This window comes from Pinus tabuliformis, chromosome 2_2 (genome assembly GCF_031772625.1).
Source record: "Pinus tabuliformis cultivar Carrire ecotype Pingquan chromosome 2_2, CPIR1, whole genome shotgun sequence".
NCBI lineage: Eukaryota > Viridiplantae > Streptophyta > Pinopsida > Pinales > Pinaceae > Pinus > Pinus tabuliformis.
In genome coordinates, this window is record NC_142300.1 from 759,463,620 (window position 1) to 759,482,591 (window position 18,972).

An 18,972-nucleotide genomic window follows, 5' to 3' on the forward strand; every position below is an offset into this window, starting at 1 on the left:
GGGTATAGTGTTGATGGGGTAGGGTTTGTGTTGTTTGCAAGGTAGGGTTTGGGTTTTTTTAGCAATAGGAAGGGGGAAAAGGGAGTATGATTTTTTGGTAGGGTTAGGGTAGTGATTATGGGGACAATAGTCATAGGGAATGAGAAATAGGGTTAGGGTAGGAAAAACACCTTGGAAGGACTGTCACTGTAGCACAAACCCTAGCATCATGGTTTTCTTGGTGTTTTCCTTTGTTTGCTTTATAAAAAAAAATTGCATTTGACTACAAGCATAAAAACCCTTATATCACCCATAAAATTTGATGAACAAGTGATGTTATAGAGCCTACCTTGCAATTTGATGGGCTTCATAGGCAACCTGAGGCAATTTTGCACAATTAAACGCCTTTTAGCCTTGTGCGCCGTTCTCTCTATGTGCGCCTCGCCAGTGTAAATTTACACTGGAAAATTTCTCCCAGTGCGTTGCGCTCCCTCTGTGCATCGCGCTCATTTCCAGGTGACTTTTGGAGGCCTTCCTAGTGTCCAAATTAGGCTCAGGATAGCTTTTTGTAAATTTCTTTGAGTCTACTTTCCAACCCGACCATAAGTTTTCAATTTGGAGTTCATTTGCCCTGTCAAAAATCAAATCTCCCAAGACTGGTCAAAATGTGCCGAATGAGGCTTCCTAAAGGCAGAGTGTTGTTACAGTCAACTTTTAAATGCCTTCCTCAACTCCAAATTGAGCTCATGATATCTCATTGGAAAGATATTTGTGTCTAGTTAGCATTTGGCTCATCAAACAAGTCATTTGGCCAACTGAGCTAGGAGAAAATTTTATTTTCCCAAGGTCACTTCAGAGGTGCATCAATTCTCCCAAGGCGATTATATTTTTGACATTTCTCCAAAACCATGACACCTGTGTAAAACATGAAGGAGGTTTTTCTTCCTTGGTCTGTTGTGGACAAAAAAATCTCTCAGGTTTCCCAAATTCATCTTTGATTGCTCAGAAACATCATTTGAGTTAAACCTATCCCGATGTGTGGGACAAGGGACTTGCCGAAATGAAGCAAAATGAGGGGTATAGGGAGCTTCTAAATTCTTGAGGAAATTTTGGGAAGTAGGGAGGGATGTTAGAAAGTAGGGGAAAGTGGAATCTCAGAAATTGAGTGAGGGGAAGGGGTCAAAAAAGGCAAAACACAGGTCCAACCTAGAAAATTGCCAAGTTGTAGCAAGAAACTAGGGTTTGTGTGAAAATGAGGAATTTGGGGGATCTCAGTAATGGGAAGTGTTTGATAAGGTACTTTAAGGATAAGGGAAGGTGTATGAACATCAAGATACAAGTTTTGCCAATGATTTGACCGTCCAAGGGAAATTAGCTTCAAAACCCTAGGAGAGGGAAATGAACCTTGTCTAGGCGCAACTGAAGCATGAACAAGGTGTAAAATGATCCAGTGGGACTTGACATGATAATTACAACTCTTTGAATGATGGTACACTCAGCTAAATGGTGACATGGACCGACATTTGGACAACTTCGACCAGGGTAAAATCAAACCCTAGACCTAATGCCTAGTGACCAAATTTTGCTTGAAGACTCACTGAAATGACAAAATTTGACCTTGACACCTTAAAATCACTTTGTAAGAGCATGTTTGATCACTGGAGGAAGGCTGCAAAGATTGAAGCTAACATTGGCCCCAGTAGGGATGGCAGCTCCTTGGAGGTGCCAAGAACTGCAGATCTTTGGGTGAGCAGATAGTGCCTTCGTCCATTGGGCTATGGAGTCCATTATTCTGACAAACCAACAGGACTCAATTTATTGACTGAAACTTGACTGAAACTGACTCAATGCGAACTGAAATGACTGAAAAACTTGACTCTATGCAAAAGGAAATGACTCATGACTGAGTTAACTAAAACAAGAACTGACAAAACTTATTCAATGGTAGCAGTCCATCAAGATTCAAGGGTTTCAAATCATGATGACATCCACCTGCGTACTAATGCAATATGTACAATCATGTGTAATGTGTATTCCAATGTAACCAATCAAGTAGATGCCTCCTTGATTGATTCTCTGGATTAGATCTTCTGGTCAACAACAGATACTGGTAATTGGGATTCCAAAAACATAATTGACCATGATCCCCTTCATCACTGAATAGTGAAATAATCACCTTCATTGCTGACTGCAACAAATCTGCCATTGGATCCTGAAAAACATGAAGATTTCCCTCGCGCTAAAGAAACAAGGTGTCCATTTCTTATGATGCTGATCACTTTTCACAAATAAGAGCATGTTCCTGGTCCTTAAAAAATTCGGAACAAGTAGATGAGCAACTCTCCGTTTCAAAGAACATTTCAAAACATGAAACATAGGAAGAAGAATGTGAAATGGCATCGTGAATGGTCAGATCTTCGATAGTCTGAAAATCTTGTAGGTTATCTTCATATGATATGGCAGCCAAATTCTCATTACATTCATTAATCATAAAAAAATAAACTTCAGATGTTTCATGAAACTCAAGCATGACATTTCAGTCATCTATCATAAATTCATCTAGAGAAACTTTTTCACCTACTTGAACAAAGATATCCTCTTGCTGTTAATGAATTGACTGGATTACCTTGTTAGGAAGGTTGTGTTCTGATGAGATGAGGGCAGTTAGGTCTGTAACTCTGTCTTCTTCATTTGAGGCAGCCTCAACAATGCAATTCTCTTCTATGAGATCCAGAACAACATGCTTTTCCTCATCAGAATCTATCTCTCGATCTGGTTTATCATCATCATTTTCTGAGATTGGAACATCATTTTCCTGCGTATCCTCATTTATTTCAACTGGATCAGAAATAAAACTCCTTCCTTCATCATTTTCAACCATATGGAAATCTGTAGCCTGCTGATCTATTTCATGTAATTCATGTTGACTGTCACGATGTAAAATTCCTTCATTTTCCACCGTACAAAGATCTTGATTCTGCTGCAATTTTTCCTGAGCATCTTGATGGGACTCCTCTAGTTTCTCTTCATGTTGCTGAAATGGATTCTCGCACAAGGCTTCCATGATCTCATCATCCATAAAATTATCATCCTCATGGTATTTTTCAAGGCTTTCAATGAAAGCAGAAGCATGTTTACAATAGTCATGAACTAGATTTAATGATGGATAAGATTCTTGATATCTTTCAATGAACAGAGCATGAAAATCCCTTAAACAGTAAATACAAGCAGGCGGTAAACTTTCATATCAATATTGGGCTTCACCTTCCAAAGTGGCCAAGAATATCTTCATCAAGAAATCTTCAGGGAAATCAACCTTCAACTTGCGAATATGCATTTGAAATCAAACTAGATGTAAAGTAGCATCCTTCTTACCATCATCCTTAAACGTAGGAAAATTCCTTGACCAATCTACTTTCGGAATCTTATTTGGAAAGCCTAGAATGTGATCTCGGCTCATGGGAGCATATCTTCTTGCAATCCGGTCCATATTGAAAATGTCAAAGCTACTGATCTCTCTGCAGTGGAGTCACCATGAAGCATCGATTGCTGGATTCTTCAGTGAATGGAGTCGCCAGGTGAATTCTTTCAGCCTTTCCAGTGTCTGATCGTCGTCCACCATCAGTAATCAGATAGAAACTTGAGATATGAACTGGGGTATGACAATCTACAAGTAAACTTCGATCCCCAGTATGGTTGCCACTATGTTAGCAGCTAAATCTGCCTTAGGCTGAAGGAAGGAAAAAATTAGGGTAACCACAAACCACGCTCAGTCTAGTAGCTAGCTCTACCAGAGCAGGAGAGGGCTCTCTCTGAGTCACGCTCAGTGAATAGATGATCGAAAACGGTCTGAGATGACTTACAATGCAATATTTGCCTTAGGCTAGTAAGTGAATAGGGATTCGAGAAACAATTTTCATGAATGACCAAGCTTCTGGGATGTTATGGGACCGGCGCTCAGCAAAGAACAGAGAATTGAATATGAAGGCACAGATTATTCCGTGAGGCAAGGTAGGCAGAAAGTGCAGCAATTTTGGTTTAAGGTAACGCGGAATGGAAAGATTGCTGAAGAAAGTGAAAAGGGCATAGTCGCATGAATCCTTTTCAACAGAAGAATAACACTATACATGAAATTTTCCCACAGGCAGAGCAATATAAATTGAATTCTACCTAATCTCACTTAGAAAATTTCACTGAAATGAAACGTGAATTGAATTATGAAACATAACAAGATACATATGGAACATAAGAACACATTTTCTACACTCACAACCACAAGAATCTCATGAAACAAAGCCGATGCCTTTCATTAATTCTCTGTCAAAAAATACACAGTGCAAAAACAGAGTTTCTTTCCCACAGTCTCCCAGAAGTTATCAGCCAGCCAACTCTTTGAAAATAACTTGCATACAATATATAGAATGTGTGAGGAAGAGATAGAATGCCAAGGGTTGGGGAGTTACTCGAATCATTGCGAAATGGAGATGGAGATCCAACCATCAGCTACAGGTGCAGCGTTGCAAACATGACATTTGGCTTTGGGTAACCATTTGCCTTCCTTCGCCACTTGGATAGAAGACAATATGGAGAAAAAACTCTTTAAATGCCACCTTTGGTGCCAAAAAACCGAAGTGTACAGATGAGCGGGCCCACTTGGAGAAGTTGCAAACCGAAATTTCACGAAACGGAAGCAAATTGGGCAATTTTTCCTCTGTGCGTTGCGCCATTTTCTTTGTGCGTCGTGCTACTTTGGGGCCTATTTCGGGGAACTTTCAGGTGTCCAAAATGTGCCCAAGTGCACTTGCTAGAAAGCTTGTCCTGTCTACTTTCTAACCCAACTCGAATTTTCAAATTTGTGCTCCTTTTCCCCTCCAAATCTCCATTCTGCCAAGACTGCTTTTTGTGTGTCAAAAAAGTGGCAGAGAGGCCATTTTTGCGTGTTTTTTGAGTTTTTGGAGACTCATACCTTGCCAAAATTTCTTGCCCGGACACCAGTAGTTGTGATTTTCCATGATGAATCCAAAATGCAAGCCATTCCTCATTTGGAGCTCTAGAATTTTAGCGTCGCGCCACAGGGAGAAAATCCCTGTTTTTTGCCCAAAAAATCACCATGTGACAAAAAATTACCCAAATTTTTTGAAATTTGGGCTGGAGGTTCTCTATGGGGTGTTATGATGGGCCAAGGAAGCCTCAGCCAAGATTTGAAGCCGATCTTGCTCTTTTGCCCTTTTTTCCCTTCTTGTTGCTTTCCTCAATTTCGCTTTCAAACTCCTTATTCGGGCCTATGAACTCATGTTTCGCACCCTGTAACAGAAAGCCATATGTCTGAGTAGATCAAGGTCCTAGTTGGCCTTGTCCAGCAGCATCTCCAAATGCATGTTGACCCTCTCAAGATTGGCCTCCCGATCTTCATTGATTTCTTGCTCCAAAGATGTGAGCTCAACCCTTCTCCTTTGAGCAGCTTGGCGATGCTCACGAATGTTTCGCAGCTCCATGATCGTTTGATGGTCCTCAAGCTACTTGTCTCTCTGCACCAGGTACTTCATGTTCCACTTGGCCCTCTCCAAGTCAAGGGATAAGTCCTCAATCACTCATTGCTGCTCCTGGATGATCTCTGTAAGCTCTGGAGTTGTTGGTTTTGTATCCGTCTCATCATCATGTAGGAGAACGAATTTGGTCTCTCGCTCACCTGATGGCCCTTCCTCCTACACTGGCTCCTTACCCTTGCCCTGCTTTTGTGATGCTGATGTTGGAAGCGAGGCCCCTTACACCCCGGGTGGAGATAACACTCGCTTTGCTGTTGCAAATAAGGGTCTACTGCCTCTCTGGTAGGTGATGTATACTGGCATAGTAGTAGTCTCATGTCACTCATACTAATGAGATGAGCCCCCTATCTCATGCTCTACCTCTGATACCACCTGTGGAGTGCTGAATAAGTCACGGGAGATGAAGTCCACCCAAGCAATACCCTGCAATCCCAACTGATGGTCCACCAAAATCCGAATAAGGGCAAAGTGATAAACACTTTTGAGCTACTGTCAAGGGGTCTTGTGCTGCATGAAATTCTTCATCCTCTCTCTGAACTTCCCGCAGATGAAAAATGGGAGGTTCATCATCCGCACCCTGGTAAGTGCATGAGCAACCTGATGTGATAGGCATAAAGGTGAGAAAACCTACCCTCACAACTGAAGTACTTCATGATCAATTTCATGAGTGGAGCATACTCATCTCTCAAAAATCTGAATGGAAAAACTCTCGTGAGATGGCTCAAATAGCTGTCCTTAATGTAAGGCTCATAATGATGCCTCTCCACCTTCTTCTTCTTATGCCACTGCTCTCCAATGTTTGGTATGCCTGTTGCCCCTGATATGGTTTCCGGTGTCAATGTGAAAGTGACCCCAGCCAAGATAGACTGTCATCCATGTAGGTGATGTGAAAAAAGATGGGCCAACTCGTGATGAACTCTAACATTTGCCACCCTCTGACAAAATTCAAAACATGCTAAGTGCTGGAAACAAGAGATAGAAATAGTGCATGCTTGCAACTCGGTGAGGGTGTTTCGCTCATCTCTAAGATGTCTGCCACTCCGGTGATGTCTCCTGTGGTCCCTTTCTCCTAAAGTTGTGTCACTGTGGGTCTCTTCCTCATATTCTGATGAAACCTCGGATGCCATGATTGTTGTTTGTACACTGAGTTTTAGGCTGCCCTTTGATTTAAATGAAGCTCGTAGTTGCTTTGACAATTTGCCACCAAGGGAACAATTAAACAGGGAGTATTAGGAAGGGAATGATGTAATGGGAATAGGGGTTAAAGGGATAGAATTGTCAGGGACTTGGGAGGAGTTTGGGTATAGTGTTGATGGGGTAGGGTTTGTGTTGTTTGCAAGGTAGGGTTTGGGGTTTTTTTTTTTTAGCAATAGGAAGGGGGGAAAGGGAGTACGATTTTTTGGTAGGGTTAGAGTAGTGATTATGGGGAAAATAGTCATAAGGTAATTAGTAATAGGTGCAGGGTAGGGAAAGCACCTTGGCAGCACTGTCACTGTAGCACAAACCCTAGCATCATGGTTTTCTTGGTGTTTTCCTTTGTTTGCTTTATAAAAAAAATTTGCATTTGACTACAGGCATAAAAACCCTTATATCACCCATAAAATTTGATGAACAAGTGATGTTATAGAGCCTACCTTGCAATTTGATGGGCTTCATAGGCAACTTGAGGCAATTTGGCACAATTTCAAGCCTTTTAGCCCGGTGTGCCGCGCTCTCTATGTGCGCCGCGCCAGTGTAAATTTACACTGGAAAAATTGGGTGCAGGATAGCTTGTTGGAAAGGTATTTGAGTCTACTTTCGAATCCAATCTTAATTTTTCAATTTGTAGTTCATTTGTCCTATCAAAAATCAAATCTCCCAAGACTGGTAAAAATGTGCCAAATGAGGCTGCCTAAAGGCAGAGTGATGTTACAATCAACTTTTGAATGCCTTCCTCAACTCCCAATTGAGCTCATGATAGCTCATTAGAAATATATTTTTGTCTAGTTATCATTTGCCTCATCAATAAAGTCATTTGGCCAACCTAGCTAGGAGAAAGATTGATTTTCCCAAGGTCACTTTAGAGGTGCATCAATTCTCCTGACGCGATTGTATTTTTGACATTTCTCCAAAAACATGACACCTGTGTAAAAAGTGAAGGATGTTTTTCTTCCTTGGTCTGTTGTGGACAAAAACCTCTCTCAATTTTCCCAAATTCATCTTTGATTGCTCAGAAACATCATTTGAGTGAAACCTATCCTGATGTGTGGGACAAGGGATTTGTCGAAATGATGCGAAATGAGGGGGATAGGGAGCTTCTAAATTCTTGAGGTAATTTTGGGAAGTAGGGAGGGATGTTAGAAAGTAGGGGAAAGTGGAATCTCAGAAATTGAGTGAGGGGAAGGGGTCCAGAAAGGCAAAACACAAGTCCAACCTAGAAAATTACCAGGTTGTAGCAAGAAACTAGGGTTTGTGCGAAAATGAGGAATTTGGGGGATCTCAATGATGGGAAGTGTTTGATAAGGTACTTTAAGGATAAGGGAAGGTGTATGAACATTAGGATACAAGTTTTGTCGATGATTTGACCTTCCAAGAGAAATTAGCTTCAAAACCCTAGGAGAGGGAAATGAGCCTTGTCTAGGCACAACTGAAGCATGAACAAGGTGTAAAATGACCTAGTGGGACTTGACATGATAATGAAAACTATCTAAATGATGCTACAATTAGCTGAACGGTGACATGGACCGACATTTGGACAACTTTGACAAGGGTAAAATCAAACCCTAGACCTAATGCCTAGTGACCAAATTTTGCTTGAAGACTCACTGAAATGACAAAATTTGACCTTGACACCTTCAAATCACTTTGTAAGAGCATGTTTGATCACTGGAGGAAGGCTGTAAAGATTGACACTAACAACTCTGACAGCAGGTTTATTATTTGAAGAATTACCGAAAGAGACGCAGGACCTGCTGACCAGAGCAATATCGGATGCCAAGGAAGATGCACCGAGCTCTATGTCACCGGTGGGGGACAAGCCAAAAATTCCAAAATTTCCCTGGACAATGAGTCCCAAAAAGGATCCATAGGGAGTAGTACCAGTCTGTATGTCTCTACATAATCTACATGGTTTTCCAAACTTTCGATGGAAGAAAACGAAATACAGTTAATAGTGAGAGCGATGATGAGGAGGAGGAGCCTTAGACCTTTGTAGAAGAGATAGGATCAGAGGAAGAGATGGAAGAAGACATCCAACTAGTACGCACCACAAAAAAGCTATCCAAGTACGTCCCTCCACGGAAAGGGAGGGTAGACGTACCTTAAGATTTGGATGTCGTTAAAAGCACACTTAACACCCCATTCCTCCCCGCGGGAGTTCTATTCGAAGGTTCGGTTGTGGGCCACGTACTCACTATGAAGTTTGAACATTGGGACCTCGTGGATAGCGAGAAGTTACCTCATTTGGAAACTAGCCAGCTAATGAAACAAAGCACGAAGGGGGTAGTTACAACACTACAACCATGGAAATCGTTGCACGGGGTGGAGGAAGCCAAGCTACTCTACCTCCTATCGATTCCACACTTTCATCGGGCCCTAATCATGATATTTGTCATCAAGCAACTACTGTGCCTAGTGCATGATGGGTACTTATGGCTGGGGGAGCCCATTCCCATCATGGCAGATCTCATTCATAGGATTTCTTGACTTCCCTGTATGGGAAGGGATGCCGTAGAAATAGCTGGTACAAGTGGAGACTTGGCAATTGCAGAGGTGATTAAAAAGAAATATAAGTTTGAGAAAAAGCAGAGGGGTTACATTATTACTAGCATTCAAGACAAAGGGGTTCGTGTCGCTACCCATTTGTTGGCAGGAATGTTGATGAGAAAATGCCGTGGAAATGAGGTACCAACAATGGTCATCACGCTGGCTAAGAAATGCGCAGAAGGGGTACGATTCAACTAGTCGCAATTCCTCTACGAGGAGTTCTTGATGAACTGTAGGGAGGCCCAGGAGCAGGGTAAGACCTTCCACTACATGTGGTTGCTCTTATCCATCCTGTTGGTTATAGGATAATTGCTTGAGGATAGTCACTTTGCTCCCCTTGACCAAGACTGGGCAAAGGCAACAAAATATGCGTTGCTATGGGAAACGAAGGATGCCACGTGCATTTGAGAAACCAAGGTCTTCTGTGTACTGATAGAGGAAAGTGTACGACTATGGATCAACACATGGTTGTGCCTATCCCCCTTGGTAAACGACAGTATAAGGAGATTTGTAGACTTTAAAGAAGATATGCACAATGTGTATATTAGGGTAGGGAAGGATCTAGAGTAGAAGTGGACCACGCTTCCCTTCATCACAATAAATGATGTTGTGTTCATGGTGCTCGATACATGGCCACCAGAATCGCGCATACTAGATGTGGTAGTACGTGATGAGATGGAGATTTAGAAATATAAGGTTACTGCTAAGTGGCTAGCACAACAGAAGCAGAATGAATAACTAGCTGAGGAAGTAGGGGCGTCCTGGGAGGCAGTGAAGGATGCCACAGAAAAGGTAGTGACAGTAGGGGCCACTATGATGCAGGAAGAAAGAGGCCTGGACGTAACCATAGGATAGGGGAAAAATGATACAATGGAAGGTGCGGACCCAAGCACCACCTCGACACTATTGAAACAACTGCGCAAGACAGAATGAAGAGGGCCGCGGAAGCAGACGAAGTCTTCCAAGTTGGATGGGGAGCCTATTACACTAACCGAGGGTGACGTATATGACATCAGCAACATAGTTCACGAAGTCACTAGGGAGGTGCTCTAGGAGGCAATGACAGAGTAGCAGAATGTGTTGGGGGAGCTCAAGGCGCAACTCTAGGAACTTCAGGTGTGGGCCCCATAGTAGGGAACGGTAGTTGGGGTTATGGGTACATCAGCAACTGAGAAATTGCTGCAAGCCAAAATGGAAAATACCATTACACTACTAGAAGGAGAACTGATAGTGGACAGAGCCATGGTAAGCTGGCTCAGGGGACCGGGTTTAAACTTGACTGCCCTGCCGTAAGAAATATTAGACCAGCCATAGGATGGAGTGGCAAGAGAGCTCTCCGCTAGGGAAGGATGCATAGTACAGGTGCTTAGTGAACAATTAATCAACATCGAGCAGCTGAGCCTCCAACACGATGAAGCGGTAGCATAGGCTTAGCACTTGGAGCAAATCATCAAGGAAGCATGTCGCCGCATCCCTAAGCTAGAGATTACAGTAGACTTACCAGTACATATCTGGATCCAAAAACTGGCCAATGGATTCCGCTAAGCACAGGAGGAAGCAACAATGATCTAGATGGACCTCAACCTAGAGATTGCAGAGCTGAGGCTAAAAGCGCAACCCTCTACACCGCCAGAAGTCAGAGAGCAGCGGCACCACGTCATTCAATTAGTGTTCAAAATAATAGAGTGCACCATACAGGATTGCACAAGCTTATTAGATTAATCACTCTTCACCCTCACTTTACTACAGGAAGACCCAATGCTATAGCGGTTAGAGACAGAAGCACGAGAATTACAGCAGGCCTACAACAATGTCTAGGGGACCATGCAGAAAGTTGCCCTTACTTAGCGACTAGCCAAGATGAGGGAGGCCCATGGTCTCAAGAAGTAGGTGGATGCCATGTGTCAGAAAGAAGCATTGCTTAAAGAACACATCCAGCCTTGGCTCGAGGAAGTGTTCACGGTCATAGCCAAGATCAAGGGAAAGCTGGCACAGGTGTAGGGAATATACACACTCAGGTAAGGAACTATGGTTGACAATGAAGCATCAGAGATATGAGCATAATGTTTACAGTGGACAGCAAAAGAATGTGCCACGAACGTAAGTGAAGCACAAAGGTTGTTGGACGAACTTTGCGTGAAGATCACTGCACCAGCCGAGTGACTCGGTATGAGTCATGATGATTGTGTTGGGGGATTGTTGGGCAGCGGATCCCCCCATAGCAGATTTTTGGGGTTGGTAGCCTGAATTTTGGTCAAATGTAATGTAAGACCCGTAAAATGTGGGTGTGGAGTGTGAAAGTCTAGGGTAGTCCACCCTAAAATATTGTAATTTAATATACAATGTGTTAGCCTACCCATGGTCCGTAGACCATGGGAATGTATAAAAAGAGCAAGGCTCTAAGGGTAGAGGTAGAGTTTTTGAGGATTGATCTTAAGTGATATGGGTTTTTGAATGCGATATTCGCTCTGAGTCTGTAAGTCTGAGTCTTTGGTCATAGTAGTAGGAAGAGGTTCTGCAGTTGTGTACGTAGAGGTCTGGAAGAGTCCGCAGCTGTGTGCGCGGACCCCTGTAGCTGAGTGCGCAGGGCTGAGTTGGGATTGTAATGGAAAAGAATTTTAATAAAAGCTAAGGTTATTCTAGAATATTTTGCATCTATTCTTACATCTGTATGTTTATCCTTCTATTATAGTCTTATGCATCTCTTTATAGTTTATGATTGCATACGCTTGTTATGAATGTTGAATGATTGATAAGAGTATTGGGCCCACAAAATTAAGTCAAGATCTATAATAATAACGTAGTAAGAATAAGGGATCTAGACTGAACCTCTTTGCGCTCTTTACAGAGCTACACAAAGGTTAGACAGCTGCGCAAAGTAGGGTGAGCATCTAGGATCAGTTTGCAAACCTCCCAGCCTTCATCAAGACATTCCCAGGGTGAAAAAACCTGGTTCCAGCACCCCCCCATACTACCTTGGGTGAGACCTCAATCCATGCACCACGGAATGTTGCTGAAAGGGCTAGTATTTTCGAGATTTGTTTGGCCAAATCACTTCTAAACCTGGGTCAGGCCCCAACAAGGCAGCATGATAAAGCTAAGTACAATATAAACATGATGCTCTCATTGGATTTGTACAACCACGGGCATAATGTCTTGGCCCTCCGCAATTGTAACAAATTAGTTGTTCGTGACCCCTTCCCAGTCCCATTCGACCTCAACCTTGTTCGCGGCCCTGAAATTCAGTGCGCACCATCCCTGTATTTTGATCAAGGGCTCGTATTTCGATCTGCACTCTGTAGGTAGGAGTTTGATCCATCATCAGTTCATAACTTCTACAGGTGCACTCAGCATGGCCTACTGGCCTGGAGAAATTACAGAACAACTGATGGGACGTCTGTGCATACTTCTATAATAGATGATAATTATTCATAGCATGTTTTCCTCCTATTTGAAAAATCACGCACGATAATGCAGGTGTTGCACTCAGTCCTGCTTGTGCCTCTGGTCTTAATGGCATCGATGCTCCTCTCATCAAGTAGTTCACGAAGACTACACAATGGTCCTTGTCATGCCCCCGGCCTTTGCATTTTATGCACCATACCTCCTTGCACGCCTCTGGCTAAGCTGTCCTATCTTGTTTCAAATTCTGCATTTCCAGACACAAATTTTGCTGTTGCACATGGATTTGTTGGACTCCCAGGCTAGGATCTTGTATTTGGGTCTCATGCGGTCTCATTGCAATATCCAAAGCTTTGGCCTGGGTGGATAACATCTGATGTGACAGCACCATCCTTAAATGTGGTGTTAGTGACGCTACAAACCATGCACAGTGCTACCAATCTATCAAGGTCATGTTGGCCTTGCAAATCATACTCTTCAGTCTCTGATCCAGATCCCATGGGGTCTTGCCTGAGAGCATCATGATTTCCTTAAACCTAATATCGATTGTGTCTCCGATTTTGGTCTGCTAAATTCCATGTTCAGTGCAGCCTGGATATCTGTGATCCCTGCATTTGGATGGTCAATAGAATGCTTAATGTACCATGTTAGTGCGCGATCCTGCAACGTTCTTACCAACATTTCCTTATTTATATTGTCATCCACCACTACTTGTGCTCCCCATATAGCTTTTACCATGAACCAAAATTGGCCCAGATCTTTTTTCCCTACTCCTTTGAATACCGAAAATTTTATCGTGCTTGCCATACTAAACTGTGGTGGTGGCAGAGGTTATGTGGGCAGAGATGGAGGTGAAGATGGTGAGACTAGTGGTGGTGTAGGTGGAGGTAGTATGCACAAAATTCATTGCCATATCAGATTGATCACACTTCTTGGTGAAACTTTCGTGAGCTCTTCCTCACTTTTTCGCTAAGGTGAAATAAAGGGGTTATTTTCTATCTCCGTGCTACCTTCGTTTCTATAGATCCTCCCACTTCACATAACCACAAACATCATTTTATTTGCATAACCCGCTTTTCACACAATAGCATTTTAATCCAAGTGTTCAAAGATTTAATGTACTTACCTCGCAGTCCTTTGAGGAAGCATGGTTCTGCCTCCTGTAGCTGACTGAAATATCTACCACGAATTTGGTGATAAACCCTCCTATAATTCGATCAAGCCAATGGTCCATAGTGCACGTGATCTCATCTTCTGATGCTTCTAGTCTACGCACAAATTATGGAGTCCACACAATCGGTTTGTTGAGCCTACACCTCTCCTAACTGTCTGCTGGCTTCGCGATCCACTCATAAAACTCAAAGGGGAATGATGCAAATAAAATTTCATGGATTTCCATATATAAGTAGCGCTCTAAACACTATTCCTTTGATACTCATGGATTCCTGTTTTCTTGTGCCGTGAACTCATGAATATTTCTGTCCAACCACCCTTCAATTTCTTTCTTTGTCAGATTCCAGTGACATGAAATCAGACATCCCTTATGCAGATCCCAGTCCTAGCAACATAACCATTTGTTGGCTTGTTGGGGCCTGACACCAGGTTCGGAGATGATTTAGCCAAACAAATCCCGGTACTATTGGCCCTTTTAGAAATAGTTAGTGGAGCGTGGACTGAGGTATCACCCAAAGTAGTATGGGAGGGTGCTAGAAGTAGGTTTCCGCACCCTAGACATGTCTGATGGTATTAAGCAGGTCGGCAGTTCGACCCTTCGTGCACATCGCTATGTGCACTTACCCATTCCTCATAGCCTAAGGTGCTGCCTTCACGCAGCCCTGCCTGGGGGCCAAGCAACGTTATTACCCAAGTCCTTATTAGTAATACAATATTAGTTGATTAACTTAGCTTACTGACATGTGTAAAGTATACATAGCAACATAAATCATTTGTACTAGTGTGCACAGTAAATAAACAATACATTAGAAATTGATATCAAACATGTAATAACTCAAGAATAGATACACAGAATTTCGAATGAACCTCTTTTATTATTCTCTTCTCCTGTTACAGACTAGACTCCTCCCTTCGCACTTAGCTACAGGGGTCCGCGCACTCAACTGTAGAAAAATATGCCTCTGTGCACTCAGCTGCAGAGCCTTCTCCTACTCTACGACTCAAGACACACTTCACACTTTGAATTAATCTCTAAGACCTTTCATGCCCATCCTCTATTCGATTATCTATCTTTACAACTTAGAGCCTTGCTCTATTTATACAATCCCATGGTTCACAAACCATTGGTAGACTGACATTACATTCAAAACTAGGGCAGACAACCCTATGACTCTAACATACATTTCGTGCCCGCAATTCATGGAACTTTACAAAAATATCAACTCAAAACTTGGGCTTCAAGCCCCAAAACATGCCGTGGGGGGATTCCATGCCCAACACAGTTATTTCCTATGATGAATAATGTTGAATGTTTTATATGTCATAATGTTTGACATGTTGCAGCCAGATGCAAAAGTAGAATGGTTCAAGATAATAACCCTCACACAGAAAGATCATCAGCTTCCAGGTACGTTAAGGGATATTATTTTTCTTGCAATATGTTTGGTCACAAATTCGTTGATTTCCTTAGAAGGAATATGAAACATATAAGATATTATACTTGTAAAACATTTGGGCATATAGCAAAAGAATGCACGAGAAAATTTCAGCCAGCATACCAAAATGAGAAAACATCATCAGACTCCAAGGTATTGTTTAGGGATAAGTTACCCTAGGGTCTTGCATCAATACCCTAGCAGATCAGGGGTTACCTATAAATAGAAGCAAGCATTCCACATAGCCATGATGCTAACATAAACAAACTATGCAAAGAGAAGTGCACCTGGGGGTCCTTTGTTTGGGAAGATCCAGCTTGGGGCCAAAGCCTCTTCAAGTTCCTTTCGGTCCTTCAACCTGCAAAAAAGTAATTTCCAGAAAGCACAGTAGTATATTGACCAAGAATCATAAATAAATCATCTTCATAGCATATTGAAAGGTAGTTAGTTATACAATTAAAACAACCATTCATATGTGAATCATAACATTGACATCATAAACATGAAGAAGATTTATATCAGGAACAAGACAAGTGTTTCTTTTATTATAGATAACCAAAGTACAGAAAGGAATGATTTCACCTGACTCTTCCTTTTGCAGGCTCCAAGCGGAACCTTCCCCTGGATTCGTCCAATCTCAAGCCTTCAACAAGCTCCTTCCATAACTCACTCAAGGATATCTCAATTAATGGAAAGACATCATTTCCTATAATGGGGAAGTGCTGGAAGCACAAGGATCCTTAGACCTAGTCAGGTATAATCTCAACAGAGTGATTTTTCTCTCTATTCTCTCTCCTCCTTAGGCCTTCCCATTGAAGCCTTTTTATACTTCTCCCAAAGTAGTTTTTTAGTTGGGAATTCATTGGGAATAGTTGGGCCACAGGTACTAACAAGTAATCAACAGGTAAAACCCATGATCTCCGCCTGAAATTAAGGAGATTTAAATTTTTTAAGTGTTTTAAGACATATACATGGGTTGGGTATACATAGACCCACGTATACATGCATTTAGTTTAAGGCAATGTCGCGTATAGGGAGTAAAACACTATTTTTTTAAGTATTTGGACCAGGTCTGGAAGGACGGGTTGCCCTAGGCCATGAGTGCAGCATCACAAACATCAAGAGTGAGATTTGGAGCTATAAAAGATGCCCCCTAATATATGAGGTCAGAACGGGTACATGATGGCCGAAACATATTAAGTAAGTACATGGAAAGGAAACTTGTCAAAAAATGAGAAGGACTTCAACAGAGTTCAACCTGCCAAGCCACAAAAGGAGATAAACAAGAAACACTGTCTAAGGCAAGCATACCCATGCTCAAAGAAAGTAAAGCATTTCCCCATATCAAGTACAAGCAGATCCACTAAGTATACAAGTATAAAAGACTGAAAAATACACAGTGGATCATCTGATCACGATCGAACAAGTACATGTCTGAATATCACATATAAGAATGTCAATGATGCTGAAAGATGAAGCGGATCACTAATATCAAAGACTGATCCCAAAAATACCAAATGAACATGATGGAATAGGATGGTACTACACTACAAACTTAGGTGCTAGAATATAAAATGTCACCATGAATGACTGCAACATATAAGGTGAAGTGGTATCAACTAGTAGCAACAGAAGCAACTGTCAAGTGGACCAATGAATGCTGATGCAACCTGAGGTCTTCATCGACCGCCATGGTACATTTCTACACCATGGGAATAAATGATCTGAAGTCAACCATGTGAGAAAGAAAGGTACTGCATGAATCCCAATGTGTGATAGTGTAAGCTGATGTCGAACACAAGGGAAACCACTCAGTCAAAGGCCCATGATACTGATCAATGTTGAGCACAAGGTGACCTATAAATAATGAAATTAGGGCCAGGGTGTGGCTCTAGGCCTGTTCTCAGAGCAAGATTTCATTGTCGATAAGGACAAGGCCCAACAGCAAGAAGTCAATGGGGACCTTCTCAAACTGCCACGAGTAAAGGAACAACATAGCTAATGTGATGATAGACAAGACACTAAAAACTAGGGATTCCCGACTGAAAAATAAGTCAAGAGACACCATAGAGAGGCCGACTTAGGCTAACTTCCCTTGAACAAAAGCATGACTCAATGTGACTATGTGGCAATATATGATGACTCTGTATAAGTTCGTCATGCAGGAGGCATGAACAAACCCTCCATATGATTGGAAGAGATAACCAATCAGGGAAGAACTGACTCAATAACAAGGTTAAGGTGTACCTAAGTCAAACTAAATCCTGCCCAAACGGAGGAGACTTTGTTTTGAGTGCTTTGTTTAAGGGCGACACGACTGATTCTAGCTGCCAACAATAAGTGGAAATATTGTCCTGTTCTCACTCTTTTTGGAATATATTTTTTTTTTGTCTTTTTCTTTAAGCTGGAAAAAGAATAAAATAATGCTATAGCACAGTGGAAAGAACAAGTGTTGGTGAAACAGATGATCTGGTTCCTGGGATTGGAACAATCCTATGCTCAATGCAGGGAGGTGAAAACTGGTCAAAGACACTCAAAGGTGTGTTCCTTCCACGGGTCAAGGAGTGTCAAGATGCAGAAGTCAAGGGCATGCAAGTTTGATTTTGTAGTTGATATGGTCAAAAGTTGGCTTAAACAGGAGTCTAAGTGAAGCTAGCTCAAGGCCAAAAGGTGCAAATAGTCAAAATGCAATGTAGTAGTACAACTCAACACAAAGGAGCCTCTAGGGTATAAGGCTAGAACAAAGCGAAGAAGAAAAGGGGAATGAGTCTTCATCGCATAAGTCATGGCAGGACTATAGAGGACTCCCGAGCCTACTCAGATTGAAGCAACATGGGCAACGAATGTCAGTGAGGTGCTAACTATGATGCCCATGAAAAGGATGGTTCTACCATCATGTCATGATTTAAAATTCAGTGAGTGAAGATGAATTATGAACCATAACACGATGGGATCGACACTATGGCAAGTGTATCAACAAATGGAGGCTAGAATGCATAATGCAATGGAAAAATGGTTTCCCTAACCTATATGCTAGTGAGAAAATGATACCTGCCATGATGGGTCAGCAGTTATGGAACCGTCTCAAAACTATCAAAAGGGTGTCCAAAATGTCCTAAAAATCAAACAATTCTTGACATTCCAAGCTCCCAAGTTAAAAGTTACATGAGATAAAACAAAATCAAGGTTTGAAATTTTTTTTCATTTTCAAAGCCTATAAAATAGTTTTTGGACTCACCGATTTCATCATTTGATTTGAGAGCAAAGGAGTGGAGAAAAAGGAGCAAACTTTACCATATGCCAAATTCAACCGTTCAAATCCTCCCAAAATCACCAGGTAACCCTTAGACTTATCTTGCATAAGAGAGCATGCCTTAGTGGATGATGAGGTTATGAACGATGATAATGCCCTAGATGCCTTAAGAGGATGTGGTTTGCTAAAGTTCTTTAAAATGCCAAATATGAAAGAAAACACTTGCTTGCTCGAAATGCTCATTCACTACTAGAGCATCGAGGATGGATTGTTTATGATTGATCAAATGCCACTCAACATAGAGGTTGAAGATATTTATTTCATCATAGGCCTTTCCCGAAGGGGAGAGGTAGTACATTCCATGGGCAGATCATGAGACAATCTCTCTATCGGGGACTACGTACATATATATTGCTTGGGGCATCCAGAAAAGGTTGGA